At 35.6% G+C, this 27,058-nt stretch overlaps 1 protein-coding gene across 1 annotated transcript in view; it reads right to left on the minus strand.

Annotated features, from left to right (window-relative positions):
* The window catches only part of LOC118738899 (poly(rC)-binding protein 3), a 285,579-nt gene extending 264,436 nt beyond the window's left edge, over window positions 1–21,143 (minus strand). The window contains exon 1 of the mRNA XM_036469937.1: window positions 21,127–21,143. The gene's annotated coding sequence lies outside the window, so the exon portion shown is untranslated. The remainder of the gene's footprint in view (window positions 1–21,126) is intronic.
* Window positions 21,144–27,058: the final 5,915 nt, after the last annotated feature.

The raw sequence follows: 27,058 nt of genomic DNA on the forward strand, positions 1-27,058 counted from the left end.
GTGTCAGTGTACAGCCACTCAACCAAATCCAAGTAAAAGGAGAGACGGCAGATAACGCAAACTTGTAGAAAACGTTGAAAATCAAGTGAATGTTGTTTCATTAAGCACTTTGAAAGTCGAACGCTGCGTGCTGCTAACTCGCACCGTTTGTGAAGTGGTGAAATGGGTCAAATGTACACTAAATATATATTAACCGAATCGTAAGCGCTTTTTAATAGTTCAGTCAAAGATTTGCGCTACGCTGAAGCAGATTAAATAAGTTTTTTTTTTGCCAAAGTATTAAGAACAGTTTATAGAAATTTAAAACTTGTTTAACAATTTCTAATACCATTAAACGGATTTGAAAAAGATTTGATTAACACGCTGCATCGCTGGAGCAGCAAAATTTCTACAGCATGTGTTAACTTTTATATTTCATTTCATTTATTAAAAAATCACTTTACTTGCCATCATTTATATTGCTTTCTTCTTTGCTGTGTTTGCGTGCTGTTGCTGGCGAAACCAGTTTTTTTCTTTTTAATTCTTTTATTTTTACTAAAGTTTAGATGCTAAAAGAAGACTGAAAATATAAGAAAAAAAGCGAAGCTGATCATAAACAAATAGCCAAAATAATGAGATATAATAAAGAGTAAAAATATAAGATATTTGCATGCATTTAATTATACAGAGTGCAAGCAAAATTTTATTTATATATTCAGTAACCAGATTTATATTAAAGGACCTTTTACAAGTTCAATAATTCCTTAACCAGAACAGATTGTAACAGGTTCGGTCCCTTTTAAGTATGAGAAGAAAGTATAAGCTTTTTGCAACGCGTAGTAGGTACTTAGCAAATTAATAAATCCAAGGCTTGGATGGACTAAAAAAAACAAAACGCCTGAAAAGGAATAAATCTCTCGATTATACATTTATTTTAGTTTCACATACGGCTGCTATGGAAATCATAGCGACTCCACAAAACCTTTCCACCGAACTAGTTTTAGTTTTAGGTTTCTTACGCGGTCCCAGTTCGGGTTTGTTTTTGGTTTGAAGTAAGCAAAGAACGCCTCTTCCACAGCTCCATTTGGCTCGTCCTCCACTAGGTTATTTTCGTAACGTTTCGCCTATTCACTGTCAGTTTCTTCTACTGATATGAACAAGGCCGGCTTGAATTATCTAACCACGTTACGTTTCGCTTCTGTGATAATCTCATATTTGACCTTTATTACGCGGCTCAGCCTCTTCGGTTACTCAGAAAACAAGGTACCACCAGAGGCGGTATGCGAATTGTTGTTTTTCGCATTTAAGTTGTATCTGTTCAGCTATCCCACCCTGTATATTAAGAACTGCTTGCCATCTGACCTTTGTCAGATTCGCGCGAACAATAACTGGACAAAGGTAACTTAAAAAAAAATCAATATATTGTACATATGAAGGTACGTATTTACGTAGTTAGTAGTATAAGCAGTATTATGCAAACCACGATGTTTTTAGAAAATAACAACTTTTGTAGACTTAACATGCTATTATATGTAGAGTTGATCTTCTAGCCATTTATCTGCATCGTTGGTTATGTCAACAGCTTATTCTAATAATAAAGGTGTGACGCTTTAGTCGGTGATATAGCTGCTATTCAAACTTGAAGCTAAGCAGCGGCTATCAGTAATTTAATTTATTCATTGACTTTCAAATTATTAAAATTTTTGTTTAAATTTTCGAACTTTTTAATAAATTTTTTGAATTCCTTTACACAGTGTTTAGGGCACAAGAGCTTTAGTAGGAAAATAGGGTTGAATCACTGTCGATTCGATAGATATAGTAAGTCAAAATTTCTCCAAACCGATGTGACAATCTTTGGGAAAAATGGTCGTTATGGTCAATGTTAAACTGAAAAACTCTTGCGGATACTTTCTGACATTTAAACAAATCCGCAATAGCGTGCCTTACTGTGAAGTTCTATACCTCCACTGATGAAGCTTATTTGAGCACTGCTTGTCCATCTTCTTCACTATTCTGGCATATATAATGCAGGTAAGTTCATCCTCAACCTCAACTGGGTTAGAAGCATGTGCTTCCAACAAACAAGTAAAAGATTTATAGAACCTATATTGTCTTACTTCTACCTTAGACCCAACATTTTGCTATCAAATATTCGTAGCAGACGGCTATTCTATGTAAGAAGGAAAGTGGGCCAACCCTTTTCAACTCCAATACATATTCTAAAATATTACGGCCTCGGTAACATGCATGCGAGAGTCCAGCCATTAAGGCAAATAATTTATAGATATACAACAACGTTTGAAACTTCGTATGTCGATTTTACGGTGGGTGCGAGCGGTTACTTCTTCACTCATTTTGCTGATGTTACAGAGGATCAAGTTCCAAGAACACTTTAAATTCTATTTTGTTACTGCTTAATTGAAGAAGCATTCTAGAACCGGCGAAATTGAGCGGTTAAATATGAGGGGATGTTTTTTCATACATAAACTACTGTCGTCAGTAAAATAGGTTGTTTTCGCCCTTAAGTCATCTATGGGTAAATAAAAAAACAAAGTAAGTTGGACAGAAAACATCAACTAAGATGAAACCAGAAGCCATGATTAAGCTCCTATCTAAGCAAAGATTTGCGAAAGATGTCAAATGCGCTGGGTGTCAGAAAAAAAAAATTTTAAACGTACCGTAGTCTATTCGGTGAAAGCAGAGGGTAAATTAATGAATCTCCAAATGAGCAAATGAAGAGAAATTTTTAGACCTTGATGAAAAAAAATCGAGAAACTTGTTTTGGAAAATAGATGGCTGGGGAAGAAGCAAATCGAGAAATGGTTATAACGATCATTTTCTTACGATCGTCTTATGTATGTCTACAGCCAAGATGAATTGAATGCTGAGGATTCTCAAACTGTTTCTAAGTAATATCTTTGAAAAATTCGAAATCTTTGTTTATAAAGTCAGGAATAAAAATAGAACAATCATATATTGACAGCCAAGCCGCGTTATTAACAAACCCATCATCGGTTACAAAATCTAATCTGGTCAAGCAACGCAGAATAGATTTACGGTCAGTCAACGATCGCCTACTTTTCCTATAAAAAGGCAAGAAAGCTTACAAATTGGCGATGGCAGTGTCTGCTAGGAGAAATTCATATGTATTTCCATGGACCACTTGGTTACTGGGGTTTCTCACTCTTTCCTCGATATTACATCTCACAGCAGCTTACTATCCTAGACTATTCCCAGGTACTTTGTGTGGCTCTTAATTGACAGCTCGATGCTACCAAACCTCGGTTGTCTCCACACGGCGAGCTTATGTATGTATTCTTGTGAAGAGTATCAGGTCCGTTTTATTTGCGTTAACCCCTAGTCCCGCTCGAGATGTTAATTGGTCAATAACTTTCAGGACGCTATTCATTACGTCACTGATGGTGTTACTATTTCGGTTAGGTCCGCTCTTATTTTGCTGTGGTCTAAAAGACTGTTGATCCACTAGTAGATAGCGGCTTCAAGCTTCCCTTATGGACATTATTGAAGGCTCTGGAAATATTCAGAAATACCCTTTAAGCATATTCCTTATGTTCCAGAGCCTTATCAATGAGTTCTACCAAGGAGTGTAGCGCAGTATCTGTGGACTTGCCCTTAGAGTACGCCAAGATGTCTGGCGAAAGAGTACCCCTGATGTGAGGGACAAGAATTTTTTCCAGCGTTTTTAGGAGGAATGAGGTCAAGCTTAGGTGCCTGCGTACCGTTGAGAAAACTTTTGGCCTCCTCTCGTGCGATGCCAATATAACCATAAAGTAATAACAAATATTCACACACAAATACAAACAACAAAAAGCTAAGACTTTAATTTATGAAGTGCTAAGTTAAACATTCGTAGCTTTATAGTCGAATGTGATTTATTATTGTACAAGAGCGCGCTTGCGCACCACTTAAATAGAACAAAAATCAACAGAGTTATGTGTCGGCAAAGGCACACAAAACTACTCCAAATAAATCAGCGTAAACTCAAATAAAATGCTGTGAAATAAAATTTAGCATTTCACGGCACTTAAAAGTCAAACACTTGACACGGCATTTAATAGTGTGCCATTAGCCATAAATATAACAGTTAAAAACCTGGCTTCGGTTACTCGGTAAGTGTTTGCATGGCAGCCAAATAACAATTTAATTTAAACAAATTGTCATAGCGTATAAGGAAGCAATTAAATTTTGATAGAGCAGACGAGCAGAGAACAAAAAATATGAAACGAGCAATGCAAACAGACCAAAGAGTGTGCAATGCAGGAATAGAATCATATTTTTGCACAGACAGTGAGAAAAACTAAAACAAATCAAAAAATTTAAATGAACTCACCAACACTTTTTTAATGCTCTTAAAATTCGTAATAGAATACACAAGCGCGTAATCAAAGCACAACTTTCATGCCAATTTCAATATTTTCATTTGGAAAAACTTTATGCTCTGCTTCACATAAAAGGCAAAAAACCTAAATAAAAAAAAACGTAAAAATTGTGCATCGCCTTTTTCGAACGCATTTATGTATGTATGCAGTTGCTGCTTTATGGATTGCAGCAGCACTTTTGCGAAACTCAACCGACAACAGACTGCCAATTAGAGCCGATGTTGCAGCAAAATATGGCCAACACAGTAGCGAAACAGCAATTGCAACAACAGTCTTTCATGGTAATAGTAAAAGCATCATCAGAAATACCAAAAAGGAGAGCAAAAATAAAAAATATTTGTAGGAAAAATTCACCTGAGCGCGGCGCAACAACCGTTGAACGCATTACTGGCTACTGGTTGCTGGCTGCTGTGGCCGCTGCTTTCAAACGTGAAGTGGTTGAACTGCCGCTTATAAGTTATAATAAATAAAATAAAATAATGCCAACAACAAATTTACAGCATATAGCAGGCAACATAAAAGGCGGCAGGCAGCACTTGTGGTTACCAGGAGGAACAAGAGCAAGCAAACAAAGCAACTAAAAGAGCGCAAAATGCAGATATTTTTGGCAAAGCAAAGAAGGTGAAGCAAAAATTTATGAAAAAAAAATACATAAATAAAAAAATAGTAATGAGTACAAGAATAAAGGAAATAAATAATAATTAAGCTGTTTTGTGTAGAAATCTAGCAGCTGGAGTTGCGAGGGCAAAACCTCAATGCAGTGAAATGTTAAAAATTTTTATTCAAAACCTGTTTGCTGTACTAAATTGTCGGAATGCTTATGTATGATTATACAATAGACCGTACCACAAAAAAAAAGTTCGCCATTCTCCCCTGAGTCTAAAGCATTTTTGCAAGACAATTTAAAAAAAAAAATATTAATATGATATATCAGTGTTCTTGACTCGAAGAGACTGCATAATCAGAAACTTTCTAGGAGATCTAATTAAAAAAGTTCGATTTTTTTACAAAAGTTTCTGGACTTTTCAACCGAATTCCAAAATAGGGGAAGGTTATCAATTCGTCGGAACATTTTTTTTTAATGTATGTCACCGCACAACTTTGGACCATGATTTCGATAATTCTTCTTCTTCCCACACTAATTTGGTTTAGATCCGATCATTTGATCATGAAAAAATTAACGGTGCTTCTAAATTTGTATAAGAGAACTGAAGTCAGGTGTGCTTTTGCTTGTTTTTTTTTTTGTTAATATTACACAAAGTTTGAAACCTGGATGTACACGGGGTTTCTTTAAGAATGAACTATAGTTTTATGAGAAAATAAACTAAATTAAATAACAAATAAATAAATGTATATGTTAAAACTTGTAAAAATATGGTGTGGCTATAATTTTTTCGACCACTGTACATATGTCTTTGAATATTTTTGTACATATAGAGGCTGCTGAAAGTAAAAAAAAATATATCTTGGGTCTTTTAGTAAAGATAGATGAGAAGCGATATGAAGATCAGACGTCCCACTCTTACCACCTTCGGCAAAACGCCCTAAAGTTCCATCATCTGTAAAGCATATTTCTTCGTAAAAAAATAATAGTTTTCATACAGGTTACACACAAGTTCTAAAAAACTTTACCGAGCTTAAATAGTGGTACGTCTTTGAATATCTCGAAACTGGTTACCCCTAACGGATGGACTTTTGCATGACTCCAGCGCCAGTTAGGCGAATTTCAATTTCATAGAAACCGTGCGCCGGCAATCCCTTTCTGCCAATAGTCCTCCATAAAGCAGTATCTGGTTATATGTAATTCCAGCCATATGCCGAAGTATATTGCGTCCTTTAAAATGAGTGAGTCAGATATCTTTTCTTACAGATGTTACACCAGATTCGTCCGGTCGTCTTACAAATGGGTTCTGTCGACCATCGTCTACTTGTTTGTTTACCATAAATTTTATTTTCCAGTTGCCCGTTAAGCTTTATTTTGCAGAAAGGTGAAGTTGGGCTTGTGGTAGTTGACGTGAGATCGGGAGGTTCCTTTTCTCGCTAGTTCATTTCCCAAGCAATTGCGTTGTATGTATCTATGGTCTGTCACCCACGCTTTGTGGCTATGGTTCTATTTGGTTTACAAGTTTTTTCTCTCTCGTTGACTATATATGTAGCTGAATATGAGTCAAATTAGGCTATAAATACGAGTCTAACAAATACTTTGAACTCAAATGGTAACTCCGACCATCTGCGGAAATTGCAGCACCCAATTTTAGCCTACAGTTAATACACCATTCTGATCGTGAGTGCTATCCGACAATAGGAAATCTTCTGAAGCTGGGCCAATGTTGAAGTCGAAGAGCAGAGGGTTGTGTCAACGTTCGGTTTGCCTTTCACATTCATTTCGGGTTAAAGTTTGACCCATACTAACCTAGAAAGCACTGACCTGGTGGCCAGCCTTTATTGAAGATTGTATCGTCAAACAGCTCAGAGGTTGGTTTACCGAGATCCTGCCAACGCGGAGGGTATGAACGTACTACTCGAATCAGTACAGGTAGGCTATCTCAACCCTAAAACCTGGAACAACCACAAACTTAGCACAATATTCCTAAGCCGTAGTGACTGTATTCGAGATTGTACCCACTGCTTAAAGGCCATAGTCGTCTCTCCAGCTGAATAAAAGATAGAATGTGGCTTCAGTGCGAATATTTTTACTGCACAACTCAGTCTGATGCATGATGATTAGTCCATGCAAGCGTTTTCCAAGCGGAAATGTCCCAGCCGGTGGATATGGGTGCTTCTCTCAGGAAAATCAAACCTCAAACCGCGCACAATATTCCTTAGCCGTAGTGACTGGATTCGAGATTGTACCCACTGCTTAGACGCCATAGTCGTCTCTCCAGCTGAATAAAAGATGGAATGTGGGTTTAGTGCGGAGATTTTTATTGCACACTTCAGTCCGTGACTATCATATTACCTACGCGAGCGTTTTCCAGTCAGAAATGCCCCAGATTTGGAATACCTACAACCCACTTCAGAGTCAAATAAGAGCTTCGTTAGAAATGAGCTTGGTTGTCTACAGAGGAAACGGGTCTGTGGCTTTACGTGCCGGCGATGTCAGTAGCAGACACTTGAAGATTTCGTCGCGAGTGTCGTACCCTGCTAACCTGTGACAGCAACTCTAACCAAAGAGGCCAGCTTCAATATCAATATTGGACCTGTTAAAGTTAGATTTAGATTTCTCAAGAAAACCTATTTACTTTCGGGTGGAATTTTTTTTTATCGTGCACTCGAAATTTTTATGAATTTTATTTGCGATAAAATCTGAATTGCATTTATGAATCAGTCAGTTTGATTATATATCCATACTTATTACATTCATAAAATTAGCCACACACAACATCTACTCCGCTTTTTGCATGCAGTGCTTTGACAAACATAAACCTTTTCAGATGCATACTTACAAAGTGGGTAAACAATGTAAAATGAAAATTAAAATTTAACAAAAAATAAATAAAAATAAATGACTGAGCAAAGTCGAAAAGCGTTTACTTTGAAAACAACCGCCGACCTATGGAGTACGACATAAGCAAATTTTAAATAGTTTCGCTTCGCCGTCGCCCACCTGTTAGTTTTAAAAAGCTAAGCTTCACGTGCTAACGCCCAAGCTATTCATACAATTAATAAATCAAAATAACAAATAGTGGCCACTTTGAAGTTGAGACAATACTTAAAATAGCAAAATAGTTGGAAGATAAAATAAAAACAAATAACATTAATGAAACAACAACAACCATAGCATGTGAACTTGCGATCAACGCGCGCTTTGTGTTTTTTTTTTGCTTTTTAGTTCGTTGTCGCTTTTCTACCTGTGAATCATTAGGCGATAAGGTGTGAACTCATAGATTGTATTGGGGTATAGTGGTGATTATTTAAATATGCGCACATTTAAGTGAATGAAGTCATGAAAAAAGCATATTTACAAAAACAAAGGAACAAAAACTTAGATTAGTAAGATTTGCGAAGTTTTTTAGCATTTATAAACTTAACTTATGATGCAAATACACTTATTTGCGTATAAAGGCAATTAAGCTCGAGAAGCGAGAGCTAGGTTTAATAATTTTTCAAGGCAATAGATTATTAGTTTGGCATCAACTTATTATGTGACACCCTTTAGTTATTGAGTAATGATTAAAAAAGTTAAGTAAATCATATTTAAAAATCATTAAATTGATAGAGGTGGGCGAACGATCTAACCTCACTTATGGACATGCCTTGCATTAGATATACCCCTGTACTCCGTTTAGACAACAAGTTCTCTATAAAAATCCCAGAGAGGAACGAATAGGAAGGTGCCACAGTCATAAACCCAGGGTCGGCGGCTATATACACATATGGTTCCAAGCTTAACCAAAGAAAGGCTAGCGAGATTTACTCTGAACTCGCTCTAAACCTCAGTTTCCGTTTATCCATCCATTGTGGCTTTTTGAAAAAGAGCTAAACGCCAAAATGTAGGCCGCTCGGTGGCTGATAACCTCCGTGCCTCCAAGACGGCTTTTCACTATTCATTCTGACAACCCAGCTGCTATTAAATCTCTCAAATCAAACGGAATAATGTCCAAAGTAGTCATAGAATACGAAAGGATTCTTAACTTGCTGGCATCAAAATGCCTCTTGACTGTTGTGAGGGTACCTGGAAGCAGGAACATTCCTGGTAACTACATATACGACGAGCTGACAAGGAGACGGACGGAAATATCCGATATCAAGTAGGCTGTGGAAACCACCTGCCATATTACCAGGCAAATTTAGCCAAAAATGTATGTAAAGCGGGCTAAAAACCGGGTACTGCCTGATGGGCATGCATGGATAAAGGTTGAGAAACCCAACCAACGATTTTTGCCGCAGCTGCACGGACGCAGAAGAGGTTGAGAGCACTGCCCCGCCCTAGCCAAACGCGTAACGACTTCTTCAACAAGTACTTTTTAGATTACATAGCTCACCTAAACTGAGCGAACATTATAAATTTGGTGTGATTCATGAAACGCACTCAGTGATTCAATCATTAAGGGAGGAAAATAAACAAATACATAGCTTCCGCCAGGGGTATACTAATAGGCTATTCCAGCCTAGGTGTGCCTCCGAGCTCTGCCTGGTGGCAGCCATTCTAGCCCAACTAATACATTCCTTGAGGAAGACTTAAAAGTTGTTTGCTGTGCTGTTGCGCTTAAAAGTAGCTGAATGTAATTACAGCTCAGGGTAGCTTTGGAATTTGTCATAAAGAGGAAAATATGCTACATATTTGCATGAAAAACCTCAATAAATCCGCATTTATTGCAAACTGTAAGTTCACTCCAAAAATTTCAACGAATTAGGAATTGATGCTAAGCTCAACAAAATAAATGAAACTATTCGAATTTCGCAATATTCGCGGCAGTCTTCACACCTTTAGGTGCTCATGAAAAATCAATAACAAAGCCACTGAATGAGATTTTGCCCAAAGGTTTCCACCGTTCATTTAAAGCAGTTAGGTGGTCTACAGACAGACAGGCGTAAATCACTGAGTGCCGGCAATATTTTTTCGCTTTGTAAGCATTGTGGATGGATTTATAAAGGGAGAGCGTAAACGTAAGAAAAACGAGAATATTGCATTTACGCTTTTGGTGTAGAAATGCAATAAAACGACAAAAGGTGCGCACAATCAAGTGATGGAAGGGCATAAGAGACTGATGAAATTCTCGTGGAAATACAACGCCGAAGTAGGGAAGCAAACTACCAGTAAAGTTCAAATGCCAACAGTTGACGAGGCAGGCAGGCAGGCAGGCAGGGTTAGTAGTCAGGGCCAGACAGGGCAGTCGTCGACGTACATAGTTAGTCAACAAACTATTGCAATAGAAATTTTCAAAAATTCCGAAGCAAAAGTGAAAAAAGAATAACAAAAATATAATCGAGAAAAAGGAAGAAATGAAAACTGTGTGTTGGAACAAAGGCATGTTGATTTAGCGAAAAGTTAGTTTGCGCGATTGTCGGGGTTACACGAGTGGTGCACGCGGTCAGCTATAGCTGCTGTTTCTGAACTTTTAGATTTGCTTACAGCGCGAGTGAATGCCAACTCAACTCAACAAACCCAAACACAGGCGCGGATATGTCCGAAAATAGGCTTGAAAAAGGAACGTTAAGGTGGTTAAGTAACCTGAAGAGCACACCGTGTTAAAATGTGCCGCTCCGCAAGGTAGGAGGAGGTGGTGAGTATAAAAAGCCAATGCGATGAGTAGTTATGGAGAAGGTGCAGGTAATTTGATGCGACTTCCTTTCAATACAACGGCCTGATTATACACGCACACACTCACACAATACCGCAAATGCATGTGAGCAAAGTTGATCGCCGCATGTGGTAATTGTTGTTGTAAATGTGCCGTATTGTAATTGTGAATGAGCCAAATACCAACACCACAGGCAATTTACCACAACAGCGGCAAACACATCCATGTACACAGCAGCCACCATACATAAAATAATTGGAAAAATACATACAAGCCTATGAATGTGCTAAGCCAAAGTAGAGAGCAGGAAAATTGCAGAAAATGCACGCATATGTATGTGTAAAGTGGAGACGCAAGAAAAAACAAACGACATTCATGCCGTCCGGCGAGTAGTCAGGCCAGCAAGCAAAGCAAGAACTTGAAGTGTGCTATAGCCCTCCTATAGCCATGGATAAGTGGCACACACAGAGGTCGTACGCGAAACCGCATAAAACAAGAGTGCATCACCTCATGCCACCGAGAAGGCAACACGAGCACAAGCAAAACTTTGCTTACAGGCATAATAATACATTCGACACTAGACTAGCAAGGCATATAAGCGCACATTCGGTAGCATTCTATGTATTCCAGCAACTGGAAGCACGAGTCTAGCACGTCGAATTAGGAGGTATTAGCAGCACCCGTCGGCTATAAGCGAGTAAGCGAAGACTGGGGGATTAGTTGTTGGAAAGAGTTGACGACAGACTAGACTGTGCGACATTAGGGGGCTTTGGGGGGACGGTATAGAAAGTGTGTTAGGAATAGCGTGTCGTTGGCCTTAGACAACAAATGCAGAAAGTAAGCGAAAAGTGGAGAACAAAGTAAATGAAGATGTGGGATAAAATGTTGCAAAATAACGTGGCTCTCTATTCCATTCTGATTAGTGACGTGGAGGTAAACACTTGTACAGTGTAACGGTTTAAGAAATTTGTGCTCTGAGTGTGCATGGAAGAGAAATAAATGTGAAAGTTTATAAAAACTGGATTTGATTTTCTATCAAGTGATTAGAGATAAAAAAGTATACAGAAAGCCAAAGGTCTCAACCATTGAGGTCTCAACCTCAAAAGGGAGGCACATATAGTTTTACGCTGACTCCGAACGGCAATAGTATTCTTGAGCTTTTTTCGTGGCTGAATATACTCTGATGTTTGCTATTTCCTACCGAGGGGCGACCGCTATTAGAAACAACTTTCTTGTTTTGTTTTTTCGACGTTAACCACTACCTTTCTTTCATTGCGAGTACTAAAATTCCCCCGGTGTTGGTTAAATCTTCCGACAGTAATAGAAGACCATGGATTTTGGAACGTATTTCCGTCATTGCTTGACAAGTTTGTTCTGAAGACAGCTCGGACTCGACGGTGTGCCGTATTCCATATCATTTCTGGGAAGAGCTCTGAAAAATTACTCTGAAGATGGAGCAACTTTGAAACTGGCTTGTCTCCAAACTAAACTTTACAAGGGATGACGGCAATAAGCCCCAGACAAAAAATGTTTTTACTTATGCCACTTATGATTTATGCGATACAGCAGAACTTATATTTTTCGGAAAGTTTATCAAATCGTTGACTGCTCATATTCATAACATAGTATATAAGTTTAATTCGATCGGGGCATTCCACTGTGAAGCAGTTTTTCTGCTTCCATTCTAATTATTGTACACTTTTTTTCAGAGTAAAAGGCTCCGAAAATCACTCTCCAATTATAACCAATTTTTTTCCATTTTAGAGAACTTTTGAACGATAAGTACGTTTGGGAAAAAACTCCACACTTAAAAGTGCCAATCGAAACATAAATGTGAATAGCACTGTTAAGTTTGCCGTATTCATTTATTCATAGTTCACTGCCAACATCTTTTTTTTTACTATTTGAAAACCACTTTAGATATACGTACTTCAGACTTCCAGCCACAATTCAAGCATACTTCAGACATCAACATTAGTAAACTGCTGAAAATAGTTTAAAAGGACGTAAAAAGAAAACAACCATAAATTCCGTATACCAAACTAGTCGACAGGAAATATGAAAATCTAATAGACTTACGCTTGCAGCCTGAGCAAATGAAAAGTGGTTAAGAACGGTGAGTGGAAAGCATACTAATGAGAAAGAGAGCAGAGATTTCGAAAAAAAACTCTGGCAAAATATGAAGCTAGTCGCAAAAATTGCTCGTTAGGATAAAAACTGTTTAAAAAATACGATATTTCAAGGAAAACTTTCTTGAATACCGGGTTAACGGGTTGAAAGGCTTGCTGCTGTCTAAGCGACGCGACACAAGCGCTCGGGTGGAGTCGAGTCGACTGGTGGTCCGTCGGCCTAGGCAATAATCCGAATGGTAAGCCGAGTGAAGCGAAGCAACGAAATGTAATCACAATTCAATTTGCTACCTATTTAAATGTATATGTATGTATGTATAAAAGTAGCTTTCTTCAAAGTACTTTTAGAAGAAACGTAAAGCAGACATATAAAAGGTAGAAAAAAACTGGTAAATATATACACAAGCCACAGTCCGGCTGGGAATTGAAATAAAAAGGAAATGCTTGGCAAGTAAATTGCAACTTCTAATAGATTCGAGCAACAAAGTATACATTCAATTACGAACATATAGCGGTAAGTATGTGTGCGGAATAGAGGCGATAGGAGGAGGCAGACAACAATTCGATGGTGGCAGGGCAAATGCATTTCTTGAACGTGTAAATAGAAGTAAGAAGTTGTAAGAAGCGCAAGTCGCGATTGTTGCTACTTTTGCTGTTGCATGCAATGCAGAAATGCAACAAAGTAATAGAAACAATTTCTACGCTCTGAGCTTAAGTAGTTACGGAACAATGTACAACAAATAGATGGTTATGAATGCTAGCCGGCTGGAAAATCTTCAAGTGTCGTTAGCACTTCTCTATGTGCGCGCGCGCGTGAACGTTAGCTGGCTAGCTAATTGTGGTTTTGTTGAATGACGGCTTGAATGGTTGGTAGATTGTTGGGTTGGCTGGATGGAGGATGACTGCTTGAGCTACTTCAATGCCTGACTGGTTGCGGAGTTGTTTATCTATTGCATACATTCCCAGTGCTTCATAGTGTAATTTTACTAAAACCTGTTACTGACGATCGCAACATAGATATCTACATACATATGTATGTAGTATGTGTGTAAAAAATTGTAGATATACGATAATTATGTATTATCAGCTCATTTGTTTGCCTGTAGCTGATTTGTTGTATACAGTTAGAGCGCTACAAAATTTTCCATATAACAAGCGCGTTATGGGCGTAATAAAAGTCTTAATAAAAACGAATGAATCAGAAACATAAAGTCAAAGCGTTGAGTAATTGAATGCAATAAGCACATAAAGCTTTTAAAAAACGTTTCAATTTTTCACATTTTTGAGCCACAGTTGAAATATTGCACTTAAGAGAAATATCATAAAAAGTTTATTTCCTTTTTTATTGCGACAAACTGAGTTTCAATGTTCAGTGTGAGAAACATGCTGACCTCTGAATTGCAAAGCCAATTAGAAAACCAACAGTGTTGAAATTCGGGGAATCGGTTAGCCAATTCTTGAATTCAAGGTCCCAAAAATCCCGTGATTCTTGGCTAATAATTTTCGGGATTCGTAATTTGCACTGATGGCAAAAATAGAAACTCCTTTTCTTGTCCAGTATTGGCTATATTTATTTTTTTATTTAATAATAAATATTTTTTTTATAAATGTCTAGCTCATTATACATGTAACACCGTGCGATAGTAAATTGTATACACAAAAATCAATACTTTGACGTCAGTAATTCAAAAATGATTTAAACATTTCAGTGAAATGTGCTCAGAAAAAAACTATGGGTATCAAATTAAAGAGGAAATCCTGTAGAATTTAAAGATTCAAGCTTTTGGTGCAGAAGGACTGGTAAGTATTGAAAATGTCCGTTTAAAATTGTATACTGGATATTTCGCAATATTTGTTTTTGAAAAAATTATATGTAAAGGACTTATATAAACTCGATAACATCCTCGAATTTCGTCCTTCTAAATGTATGAGCTTAAAAAAATACCTTTTCGTCCTTGTGAATCCAAAAAATTTAAATTTTTTTAAATTCTAAAGAAATTTCCTCTTGCATTGGTACCCATATTTTTATTCTACATTGCACTGAATTTTTAAAACAATTTTTGGAATTAACCATACCTTTGGAATTACAAAGTCCTTTAAAATAAATCCTGACGTCAGAGAGAAAACAAAAACGCCACTTTAAATAAAAAAGTAGGTTTCAAACCCATTTATTTATTATTTATTTCATTGCAAGCAAGCAATTTTTTCGATTCACGTTGTTGAAAAGTAATTAATATCTAAATCCCGGGACTAATCCCGGGTTCCCGGGATTGTGACAACGCCATCCCGAAAATCCCGGGATCGGAAAAAGGCGAAAAATTAACATCCCTAGTCAGAACTATGTAGTATGGTTGCTGGGAGAAACACACACAGTACTCTACTACTACTTCTTTTTAAAACCAGTAAAAACCCGAACGGCTGATAAAATTTTTTGAATTTTTTATAAGCTTACATTTAATGACATTTTCAATAAAATACAGGGACCGAAAATAACCGTTAAATAAAACGATTTTTTTTAATTCCGTACAAAATCGTTATTTTCGATGAATAACCGTTAAATTTGTATTTTTACTTTTTGCGGTCAGATTTAATTGCTATTTTTGTGACTTAAAAATAAAAAATTGTGCGAAAAAGTAAAAGTCCAAAAGTAACGATTATTCTTCATCGAATATATAAATATTATAAAATAACGGTTAAATTTGATAAAAAATAGCGATCCAAATTTAATTTACAATTTCTTGAAAATTGGTATGTATGCGGTTTTATAAGTTATTACATTTTAGTATAATAAAGTTCATGTTTGAAGTTGCTAAAAAATGGCGTTGATTTTAAATACTTTTTCTCTGACGCTATCACTAATTTTCTTCCACCAAAAAAATATTCAACGCGATTTTTAAACAACTTCTTTTTGAGGATTTTTTTTTATAGAATATAATGACCATTCAACAAAGGAACGAAAAATAGTAAAATGTGGTCAAAATGTTAAGATCGTCTCATCGCGGCCAGTATACCTTATAAGACTTCGATATTGCTTTTTTTCTCAGTAGACCTTTTATGATTAATAGGACAACATAATAAAAAATGTCTTGGTTTTAGCTGTCTAAATAAAGCAAAATATCATATCTGTACAATCAGTTGCATGGAACTCTAAAGTTATAGTGGTCCTTTTTTATTGATTTTCACTTCAAGCTCTCATGATAAATAAAAATATTGCCAAATTTTATGTTTCTAGCTGCTTAAGTGGAGGCTTACGGTAACCATCCGTCCTCTATTATACGGGACAGTCCTCTTTTTTGGCCAATTGTCCTGGTATTTTAATTACTTTATATCCTTAATCGAGGAACACATACAGTGACCAAAATATAAATTAGGACTCGACATTTTAACAAAATATTTGGCTACTTTTATTTTGTTGATTTAATGTTTATTATTTTTTTTTATCAAAGTAATGCTGTTTTCCTAACAAAAACCATATAAATCCAACTTTGTGCAAGAACTATGAAAATTAATTCTGCAAAGTTTCACGAAAATTTATAACTTTTTAATCAGGATCTTTAGAAAAAAATTTCCTTTGTAGTTTTGTAACTCATTGAAATTGTGTATAACAAAGTACAAGTGCAAGGTGCTGCTCATTTGCTTCCCTAACAAAAAATTGTAGAACAAAAAATAACGGTAGATCTATTAGCTTTTGTGAAAAAACTAGCAAAATTATTTTTTGTCCCGTATTCGGCTTACATAAATATGGTCACCGTAGTTATGATATATATCGTATATCATATCATATATATATGTTATACTTTAACCGTTAAATTTTGATTTATATTTTTCTCAACAAATTAAACTTTTATTTTCTATTTTTTTTAATCATACCATAACCGACTTTCAGATTTAACTTTTTGTATCTGAAAGTATTTTAAAAGTTCCTACAAATCATCTCCATTATAACGGAACAGGGACCGTAACACTTATGATGTCCATAACAATACATACTTATATTTTTAAGAGTTTAAATTTAATTTATATTTTTCGGATCAAATTTAATAGTTGTTTAATGTTTTTATTTTTTCGATATTTTTTTTAGTTATTTTCGATTTTTATTTTTTCGATCAGGTTATAACTGTTATTTACATCTAACATCTACACATTTACATTTAAGATCATAAAAGGTTTAAAACGTTATAAAAACTAAGTCTCTATGGTAATGATTAAACAATTACAGACGAATATAAAAATCCAAAATTACGATTGTTTTTTATGGAAAAAAGATTACAAAATAACGATTAAATTTGAACGAAAAAATAAAAATTAAACGATTACATGCTCTTGTTCAATAAAAACCTAAAATAACGATTTTTAACTCTTAATATTTAAAATATATAACAATACAAACATATATAAATAAACATCACAAAATAAATAAGAAATTTACCCGAAAGTATTTATAAAACTGCAAATTTACCGACATTTGATAAAAAAAATGGTGTTTTAACCTTTAGTTTTGATCACGTAGGTACAACGACGATCAAGTGTGAGTGCATTGTGTTTATTTCTTTAATATTTGCAACGTTTTTCAAGATAACATTTATTTTTTATTTTATATAAAAATTATGGTTCATGCTTTAATCAAAACCACATAAGTCAAACTTTCAAAATTTATACAGAACTTGGAAAAATTTAACGAATTTTCGACTATATTTTGAACTTTTTAAAATGAGTTAGCAGATAGATAATTTTTTTTTAAATTCTGCTAAAACAAGTGTCAGTTTTAAGCGGCTAAAAAATCGCATCGAGTTTTAATGAATTTTTATCGTAGAATAAAATGCGCCTGTCCGTTTGCAAACAAAATTAAAAAACTTAACGCTATATTATTATATGCACAAAATCGCAAAATCCGTTGAAAAAAAAATTCATTAAAAATCAACGTGATTTTTTAGCAGCTTAAAACTTGTACTTTTTCACTAGAATTACATAGCCGGCCTATCTGCGTACCCAAAATTTTTGTAAAAAATTCATATTAAAAAGTTAAAAATTTAGATGAAAATTCGTTGAATTTCTCTACGTTTTGTATAAAGTTTGAAAGTTTGACTTAAGTGGTTTTGATTAAAGCATGATCCATATTTATATAAAAAACTAACAAAAAAATTGTAACTTAAAAAAATTGCTGAAAGAGACACATTCTGGTAGGAGTTAAAAGGTTAAAATATTCCAGAAAAAAATGTACTGCCAAATTTTAGGTACTATAGGTCTCTTGAGCCAATAAATATATTCGATGTTGTTTTAGACATAAAATTACAAATTAAATTTGGAGTTTTGACTAAAAAGTGGAAATTTTAACCCAATGTTAAAAGAATTATCATGAAGTTGAGTAAAATCATACAAAAAATAGTTGTTTTTTCGTAATTTAAATCCCTACATTCAACTTAAAATTTTTTACAGAATCTAAGTTGAAGTAGGTAGTTTCGTAGTATTTGTAAAAGTTCTTTCACTTCAGTTAGTCGACAAACTGTTTCCTTTCGACGCTCGCAAATAACTAGTCCACCAATCGTTCCTTTTCGATTTTTCAACTACCCGACGTTGAGCGGTTAGTCGAAAGGAATAAATTGGCATTGTTGTGACGGCACAAAATTTCCCTCAAGGAGTTTCTGAGGAATCTGATAGAGTGACAGTCCTTGGTTAGATGGGTACTTATAGGCACCTCACCTGGCTCGTTCCGAATAAGTAGAGTAGATTGTCGTGGGATTAGTTTTGTAGTCGTAATGCGAATACTACTTACCCGAAAAAAAGAAGAAAAACGTTGAAGAACAGAGGTCAGTGACCAAAATTTTGCGATTTTGTATGTAAACATCAGCGAGTGATTAAGATTATACTTTTATTGTTGCCGTCTTGTTGTCAGCGTTTATTGATTTACATAAACACACATAATTTTAGAGACGCAACAGTTTGTCTAGCTAGCTGTTTGGTTAACTCTTCGTTTTTATGCCATTGAGTACAATAACCCCAAGGCGATCGAATACACAGCAGTAATTTATGCATGAATCTCAATATGTGATAGATATGTAAATAAATGTAATCAAAGCCATTTTTTTATGTAAGCTAAACAATTTATCATTTCAATGTAGCAAGAGACTCTCCTTTAACATCCACTAGATTAATTTGTAAAATAAAAACACGCTCCGGCGGCGAAATGCAAATTTTCCTAATATAATATTCAATTATACAAACGAAAAATGTATGTTTGCATGAATAATAGAGCAAATAGATAAAGAAATCGAAGCAAACAACAAAAAAAAAAACTTGGCAACTGTCGGTAATTGACCCGTGCGAATAGGATAGTAGAATCTCGGCCAGTGACATGGCGACACACAAAGCATGGCACGACGAACCGAAAAGTTGGCATACAAAAAGTTATAAAAAAGTAATAAAAATAAAATAAAACAGAAAAAAGCTTTAATTGATAATACCTAAAACATATGAAAGACGTTGCAATTAAGAATAAAAAGGAATTTTCGTAGTGTGCTTGGCACCTTCAGAGTTTCTTCCGCCATAAAAAGTTAAGAAATTAATTTGAATTACATAAATAAAAATGTGAAATAGCTTTTACATCAATCATACTTTTCTATTTACATATCCATACATATTTTAATTTTATGAACGCATGCAACTGTAAATTAAAATGCTCCTTTTTAAAATCCAGAACTGCAAGGAGGAAATGCATGCGCAGCAAGCAGCGCTGCCATGACCGTAGCAGAGGCGGCCCAGCGTCGCAGCCCATATCCAACACACACAACGACTGCGCGTGAATTGCAGTCGATAATTGTAGTTACGCGAAATACAGTACATATGTACATATATATGTGCGCGGCACACAAAAGAAAGCAAACAATCAAGAAGTAGAAGACAGAAAATATAAAAGAATAAAAATCAAACAAGAAAACAAAAAATACAGCACAAAGCAGAGCTAAAAGAGAATACGCAAATTGAAAAGGGGACCGCGCAAGACAGGGAGGTAGCAGCAGCCACAGCGGCGAAGAAAAAAATCAATTCAAGCGGCGGCAACGTTGACTGCGACTGCGAAAGACGTTAGCTGCGGACAAACGTCACAGTATTTGGGACTTGCAACAACTACCGCTTCTTTATTTAATGCTTTTGGAAGCGCATAAAAACTGCATTTCGAGTGTTGCCGACATTTCCGAGCGCATGTACAAATGTATGGGGCCTACTTTGGAGCGCCAATTACTAGCCGGCCGGGCGGCATTTAAATATAGCTATGAAGGAAACCTGCCCATACAATTACTGCAAAAATTTATTGGAAAACTAATTCCTAAACATACAATCAGCGTGCATACGAACATACGCAAGCAAATAAATGGACATTATGGAATTTAGTAGCAGCAGCCACGAATTCATATTCCAGTCAGACAAAGGTCTGTTCCTGGCTGGCGGCGACCGGCTGCATGTGAAAATTTTTATTTTACCTTTTTTGTTTTTGCTGCTTCTACTGCGTTCCTTGCATTCACAACTCCTTTTTAGTTAGTTCTTCTTCGCTTTGTATGGGCTTTCTATTACTTTTGTTTCTCACTGTTTTATACATTCCTCATTTTATGTATTCCTCAATCGGCGTCGCAGACGTGGAAGTCACAAAACGTTACAAAATGCAATTAGAATCCAGTAAATCTCGATAAAGGGTTCCTTTCTTCCTTTTATTTATGGAGACACACGCACACTAGTATTTGTCGCGTAAAAAGGGGCGTTTTTTAGGTTTTTATAATTTCAGAAAATCACTTGAAACTTAATTTGTTTTATGCAAGAAACTCACTGCACGGCACTGTTTGCAATTATTCGCCGAGTAATTCTGCACCGAGTAATTTTGAACACGCACTATAAAATTCTTGATTGCTCCGTTTGACAAGACACAGGCAAAATTACAGCAAAAACACAACTTAATTTTTATTTGTTGTTTGCAGTTATTTCCACACCAATTCTTAAGTGCGGTAGAAAGGGGGAATTAAAATCGGCAGACGCAGCGTCAAAAATGTTGGCGTGGCGCACTAACAAATTTTCAATAAACTTGCAAATTTCAAGTAACAAAACACCTTTTCTTCCTCAAAAAGTTTGGTATGGCAATCGCTTTTTGTTAATTTGCTTCAATTCTTTTGCGGCAAATTCTAAATTCGCAATTTGCAGCTAATTATTTAAACCGCTACTTGTTCTCTGAAATCGAATTTTTTCACAAAAGACACAAAGTCGCGTTGTTGCTGCTTGCACTAAATAAATAGCATTTGGTTCGATACCTCGTTGTACTGCGACACGGGCTGCACAAACACCTGTCTTCTTTAATATTATATGAATAATTCAACAAAGAATTTAAGTTACTTTTTCACAAAGAAATTCGCTTGTAATTATCCGCTGGGCTTTGCAAACGATTCGAACACCACCATTAAATTTTTATGAGTGAATTTGCTGTTTGGCCAGCGCCGCTGTTTGGCCATTTTCGCTGTCGTCGTCGTTCGCATTGTTGCCTTCGTGGCCGTCGTTCGATTTTTCCCTATTCCCTTTTATGCGCTCTTCGCGCATGGACATATGTGTTGCGCTCTTGCTTTTTCGCACGCGCCGTTCTATGTCGGCTTCGTGCAGAGCCACTGCTGTTGCACTGCTTGCGCAATTTCTCAGCTGTTAGGAATGAGCGCTTTGAGTGCGTTTCGAATGGGAAAATGAGCAGAACGTCTACGCTTTGAGTGAGTTGGGTGCAATTCAGTGTGCGGCTGAAACGCCGATGCAATTACCATAGTTGCCAGCTTAGTTGTTTAAGCACTACATTTGGTGCTTTTTGAAAATTAAAATGAAAAAAACAAAATTATTTAGTGCGTAGTGCTTTTTTTCTGACCTCAATTTTCCCGGAGTAAGTAAAAACCTGAAATAGTTTGAAATATTTAAATCTGTGACAACACTGAATTTACAAGAATCTATAAATTTAAATGCACTAATATACAAGCATGATTGATAAAAAGCTGACCTTGTTGAATTCTATTCGCGTTGAAAATGCTAGTACGCAGGTAAGTTAAGTAACATCATAGCATGTGTAGAGGCGATTCAATCGTTATGATTTATCTATATATACTTTTACAAATTGTTAATTTTTTTACTTTTGTTAAATATAAACTGTGATGATACAAGTAATTTTTTGCAAAAAAAACCGACTTCAATGATCATATAAAAAATATATATATATATATCTCATGATCCAATGGTCGGATCAAACCAGATTAGTATGGGACCACCTCTGAGATACTACCTTTCCGATGCAAACAGAATTATCGAAATCGGTTGACGTGGTCTGAAGTTCTGCGGTAACATAAATAAAAAAAAACAAATATTCCGATGAACTGACAACTTCCTCCTTTTTTGGAAGTCGGCTAAAAACATCCTTTGATTAAAAAAAATTTGGTGCTTTTAGGGCCGGTTGTTCAATGTCTGGTTATCACTACCACTACACTATCGACGATTTCGACATCATGCATGTAACATGTGATCGATAAAGCAGTCGTTGTGCTTAACCGGAGCTTCTAACTCCGATTTGTGCTAATCAGACATTGAACAACCGGCCCTTAGTGTGGTAAAACGCCTTTTTTCCAAGTGTGTGGGTTTTTGAAAATGAAACATTGGCAACACTGGTAATTACAATTTTGTCGAGTGGATTTTGATGGCAAGAAGTGTGGTTGTGGCGCAGAGTTGCATGCGCTGGTGTGCCGGAAGTTAGTGTGGCTACGTTTTTATACCCTAGCGTACTTGTGCACAAGTTTGTTCACATAACGGTTGTTTGTAACAGGTAAAACGAATCGAGATAGATATAGACAAATGTATACATAAATGATCAGAATGAAAAGAGAAATCGATTAAGCGGTGGCTACTTCTTCGGGCGTAGTACGGCTGGTATTGTAAATGGCCAAAATCGGACAATAACCACGCCTATCTCCCATATAACGGTAGTTTTAAGAAAACCGAAAACAGCGATATTTTAGTAACTACTGAAGATTATTCACGCGAAAAAGCTATTTACAATAATTATTAGACGAAAAATAAGAATATTATAAATTTTTGGAAAATGGGCGTATTCACGCCCACTTATGGTTACATGTGTATAACTTGGTAATCGTTCCACCGATTTTTCCCAAACGTGGAACAGTTATTGGCCTTGGTACAAAATACCAAATGGCTGAAAATGTGTAAAATCGGACAATAACCACACCCAAATCCCATATAACGGTAATTTAGAGAAATACGAAACCTTCGATAAATCAGTAAATACTAAAGCTAATTTATTCAAAATTGATACTTGCAACAATTTTTTACTTTAATTGGGCGAGAGAACCGCCCACTTATAACTGCATAAGTTTATCTCATTATATCTAACTGAACATTCTATCAAAGACGCTTAAAGTAGGGGTAAAACCACCCCTGCTTAAAATGTAGCGGGAGTTTTCGGAAAGGTGAAAAACATATATTTACGGCTGTAAGCTCAATAAAAAATGTTTAATAAAAAAAAAATCCATCACAACAGCCTCCTAGGCGCGGTGCGAGGTATTGTTCTGTATTACCTAGGTTTGAGACCAATTTTTGTTCCCAGGTGAATGCATTTATTGAGCCTCGGGAAATAGCAGATAACGGTAAGCAAGCTTGGAATAGCCCCGCTTGTTGTTGTTGTAGCGCCTCGCCTAGCCCTGCCTAGATTTTATAGTCCTTCAATCGCCAAAGTCGAGCCTAAGGAAACGTGCGTTCTAGACGGGGTCGGAACAGAGTGTCGTAGTGTTGGACACTCATTGGGTATGTCAGGGTCGACTCTGGAGAGGTAGGAGTTGAGACGGTTACAAAATCCAGACCGTAGCTGGGGCAGAGTTGCGCTAGTGTCTCTCGGCAATTGATTCCCAGTCTGTACAGTTCAGGGAACAGTGGTTGTTGTACGTACTAGTGTTTAGATCAGTGAAATTTTTTAATCGTTCTTCATTCCTGAGGCAACATTTTGCAGCAGGGTTGCTCCGTCTCCTTCCGCTCCATTCTCTCATTGAGTCAATACATGGACTAAAAACAAATTTCAGCTGCGTATGCCAGAGGAGACTACACCCTAATTCCGCTTCGGTTAGGTGCAACACTTGCAACGGCTGGAATCACCTAAAACACCCAGCAGCTCACCCGAGCAACATAATGCCAACTTTCCCAACCACCACCCCGCTGCAACTAATCGTACGGACAAACCATCAGCTCTTGGTCCCTTATACTGTCTGCTCCGTGTTGCACTCCAGAAAGTATCGTAAGTGTGACGTCAATAAGCTGCAATTTGAATTGAAAATTGTGATTCATCGTGGATGATGTAAAAAAAATAATTTTTTGCAATGTTTGATGTTTATTTTTTTATTTTGATAAAAATATCTGTTTTCTTCCGAAAATATACACTTTTTCAATTATTAGATATTACTTTTTTTAAATCCTTACAAAAATACTTCCTCCCAAAAAATTTCTTTTCACAAATAAGCAATTTTTTCTCAAAAAAAATTTTATTTTTTTTTAGAAAAAGCACTTTATTTAAAATGAAAATAAATGAAAATTATTATTTTACTGAAAAAAAAATTTCCCAAAAACATTTCACTAAATAAACATTTATTCCTCAAAAAAAATTTATTTTGTCAGTGTCATTTAGTATTTGGTAAGTTTATTATTTCGTTTAAAATTGCCATCCATATTTCGTTTTCTTAAACATTATCTAAAACATTTTTTTCTAAATTATTATTAAAATATCTTCATATGTACGTATGTATGTATATTCGTACATACATATGTATACGTATTTACATACACATACATATATTAAAATTAGGCAATTTTATAGTTTTCTCCAATTTTTCCCCCCAGAAAACATTTTTTGTAATATTTGAACTTTTTTTTTAAATATTAAAAAAAAATCAAAATCTGAAAAAGTTTTTATTTCATATCGTCAATAGACACGAATAGAGAAAAGACGTGAACTCAAACATTTTTTTTTTAATTTTTCTTTATCAAAATTCTGAAAAAATTATTATCTCATATCCTCACTAGAGAAGAGTTAAGACGCGATCGCAAAAGTTGACCGCGAAAAAAGACTTCGGCGAAGAAGGACTCTTAAAAAGCGTGGACACCATTCTCCAGAATTATATGCAGCTTCGTCGGTAAAATGCCGTGAAGCCCGTATACCTTGAAGGGTTGGAATTAACTAAGACCCCGCAGAAAGCCGTTTTCTTTTTCTGATATGCCAAAGATATGGGGAAAAAACCACTTTTTGGATGCATCCCGTTTTAAAGACAACTCGCGTTCCTCTTTGCTACTCATGATCCCGTCTAACGACTGCTTCTTCCGGATTGCCAGAGGCATTTACCTCATCTAAAGGACTCACATATAATTAAGTGTAGGAGAAAAAAAACCTTACCCCTATTTTTAGTTAAGCAGTAAAATTTAAATTCATTTCCGCTTTCAGCAACACCTAAAATAAAAGTATACTTACACATCAGGGTCGTCCTTAAAAATATCAAAATTAAATTTTGTATTCGGTACCCGTTTATTTTGTTCTTCATACAAAATATAGACATCCACGAAAATTTAAAAATTGTAAACATATTTTTATAGGATTTGAAAAAAAATGTATACTAAAATCGCAACAGTTCGACAAAATTTTTAATTGAATGTTTTAAATTTGACATATTATTGAAGCTTTTTTATACATATAAATTCATAAACTCGCTAAATTATGACTTGTCAAATTCATAGTTTTGCCAAATTTTGAGATTTTTTTACTTAAAATTTTTTCGAACCGCTGATTTTTTAATTTTGAAATTTTCGCCGATATCTGTATTTTGTACGTAGAAGGATCACCCCAATGCTCATACATACGAAAATTTTTAATTAAAAAAATCGCTGAAATCCGACGAAATTTTTACTTGACATGTGATAAATTTGACATTTGTATTATTGAAACTTGTTCATACATATAAATTCATATACTCGCTAAGTTATGGCTTGTCAAAATCAAAATTTTGCAGAATTTTTGGAATTTTTTGCTTTAAATTCTTTCATCACTGGATACCTGTATTTTGCACGCACAAGGACCACCCTAATACCCATGCAGATGCATGTATGTATTTACAAATGAAAAATCCTTGTACCAACACATACCCATATCACTGTTACTAAATACACATACATATACATAGATACTATATATAATCGCATAAATGCAAGTAGGTATTTTAGATTCCGCAGCAGCACTTTCTTCATCTTAAACATTTTTTTAGGTCAAGCATTTTGCGTTTCAGCAGCTATGAGCTTTAGAGACGTTGGTGTTGAAAGCGCGTAACACTCATTAAAAGGCCTAAAGTGTGATGGAATTTGTAAAGCACACACACATCCATATATGTATACATACATACGCAAATTGAATATTTTTGCATATAGTATGCATTTAATTACGCAATAGCTGCATGGTGTGTATATACTCGTACATACATATGTTTGTGTTAAGTGTATTAATTAAAAAAAAATTATTTACTGCCAACAGCCAAAGAGCCAACTGCAGCCACCACCAGCCAGCCGCTAGGCCTATTATTGCAATAAAAAAAAATAACAAAAATGTAGAACTGCCGTCGACCTACGCTGCCGATGCTGATGCTGCTGTTATTGTTTTAAATGTTTTTGTTTATTTATGTTTTTATTGTTGTTGTTGTAGCTTTTGTTATTGCAATTTGCAGTTGTAATTACTCTTGTTACAATTACGTAGGTTGGCTGCTATGTAGCTAAGTAGTTATTGCTGGCGCTGCTCCTTTCGTTGTTGTTGTTGCTGGCAGGGCAGTGCAGTGCAGTGCGAAAGCTCATCTATCAACCGAAAAGAGATTAATAATAACTTAATTAAAAGCGGAAATTTAACGCAATGAAAATGAAATGAGCATAAGTAGCACACAGGCATGTATGTATGTACACATGCACATTAGGGTGCATCACTATCCATACAAAAAACAAATTGCGGCACTCTTTTTCCAACGGAATTATAAAATGTAAGACTTCCGCCTAAATATTTCTGATAAATAAAAAATTTTAGATACGTAAACTGGGCCGAATTGAAAATAAAGTTGTTTTTAAAAAATTTCCTTAGATGATTGTGGAATTTAAGCTTAAAAGGTCGGCATACAAATTTTTAAAATTTTATCAACTGAATCAAAATAATGGCATTTTCGGAGGTGTTTTCAAATCGGTTTCGCTCACGTAAATCTTAATATTTTTCCGAAAT

This window comes from Rhagoletis pomonella, unplaced genomic scaffold (assembly GCF_013731165.1).
Source record: "Rhagoletis pomonella isolate Grant_MI unplaced genomic scaffold, Rhpom_1.0 Rhpom_scaffold_00005, whole genome shotgun sequence".
NCBI classification, from domain to species: Eukaryota; Metazoa; Arthropoda; class Insecta; order Diptera; family Tephritidae; genus Rhagoletis; species Rhagoletis pomonella.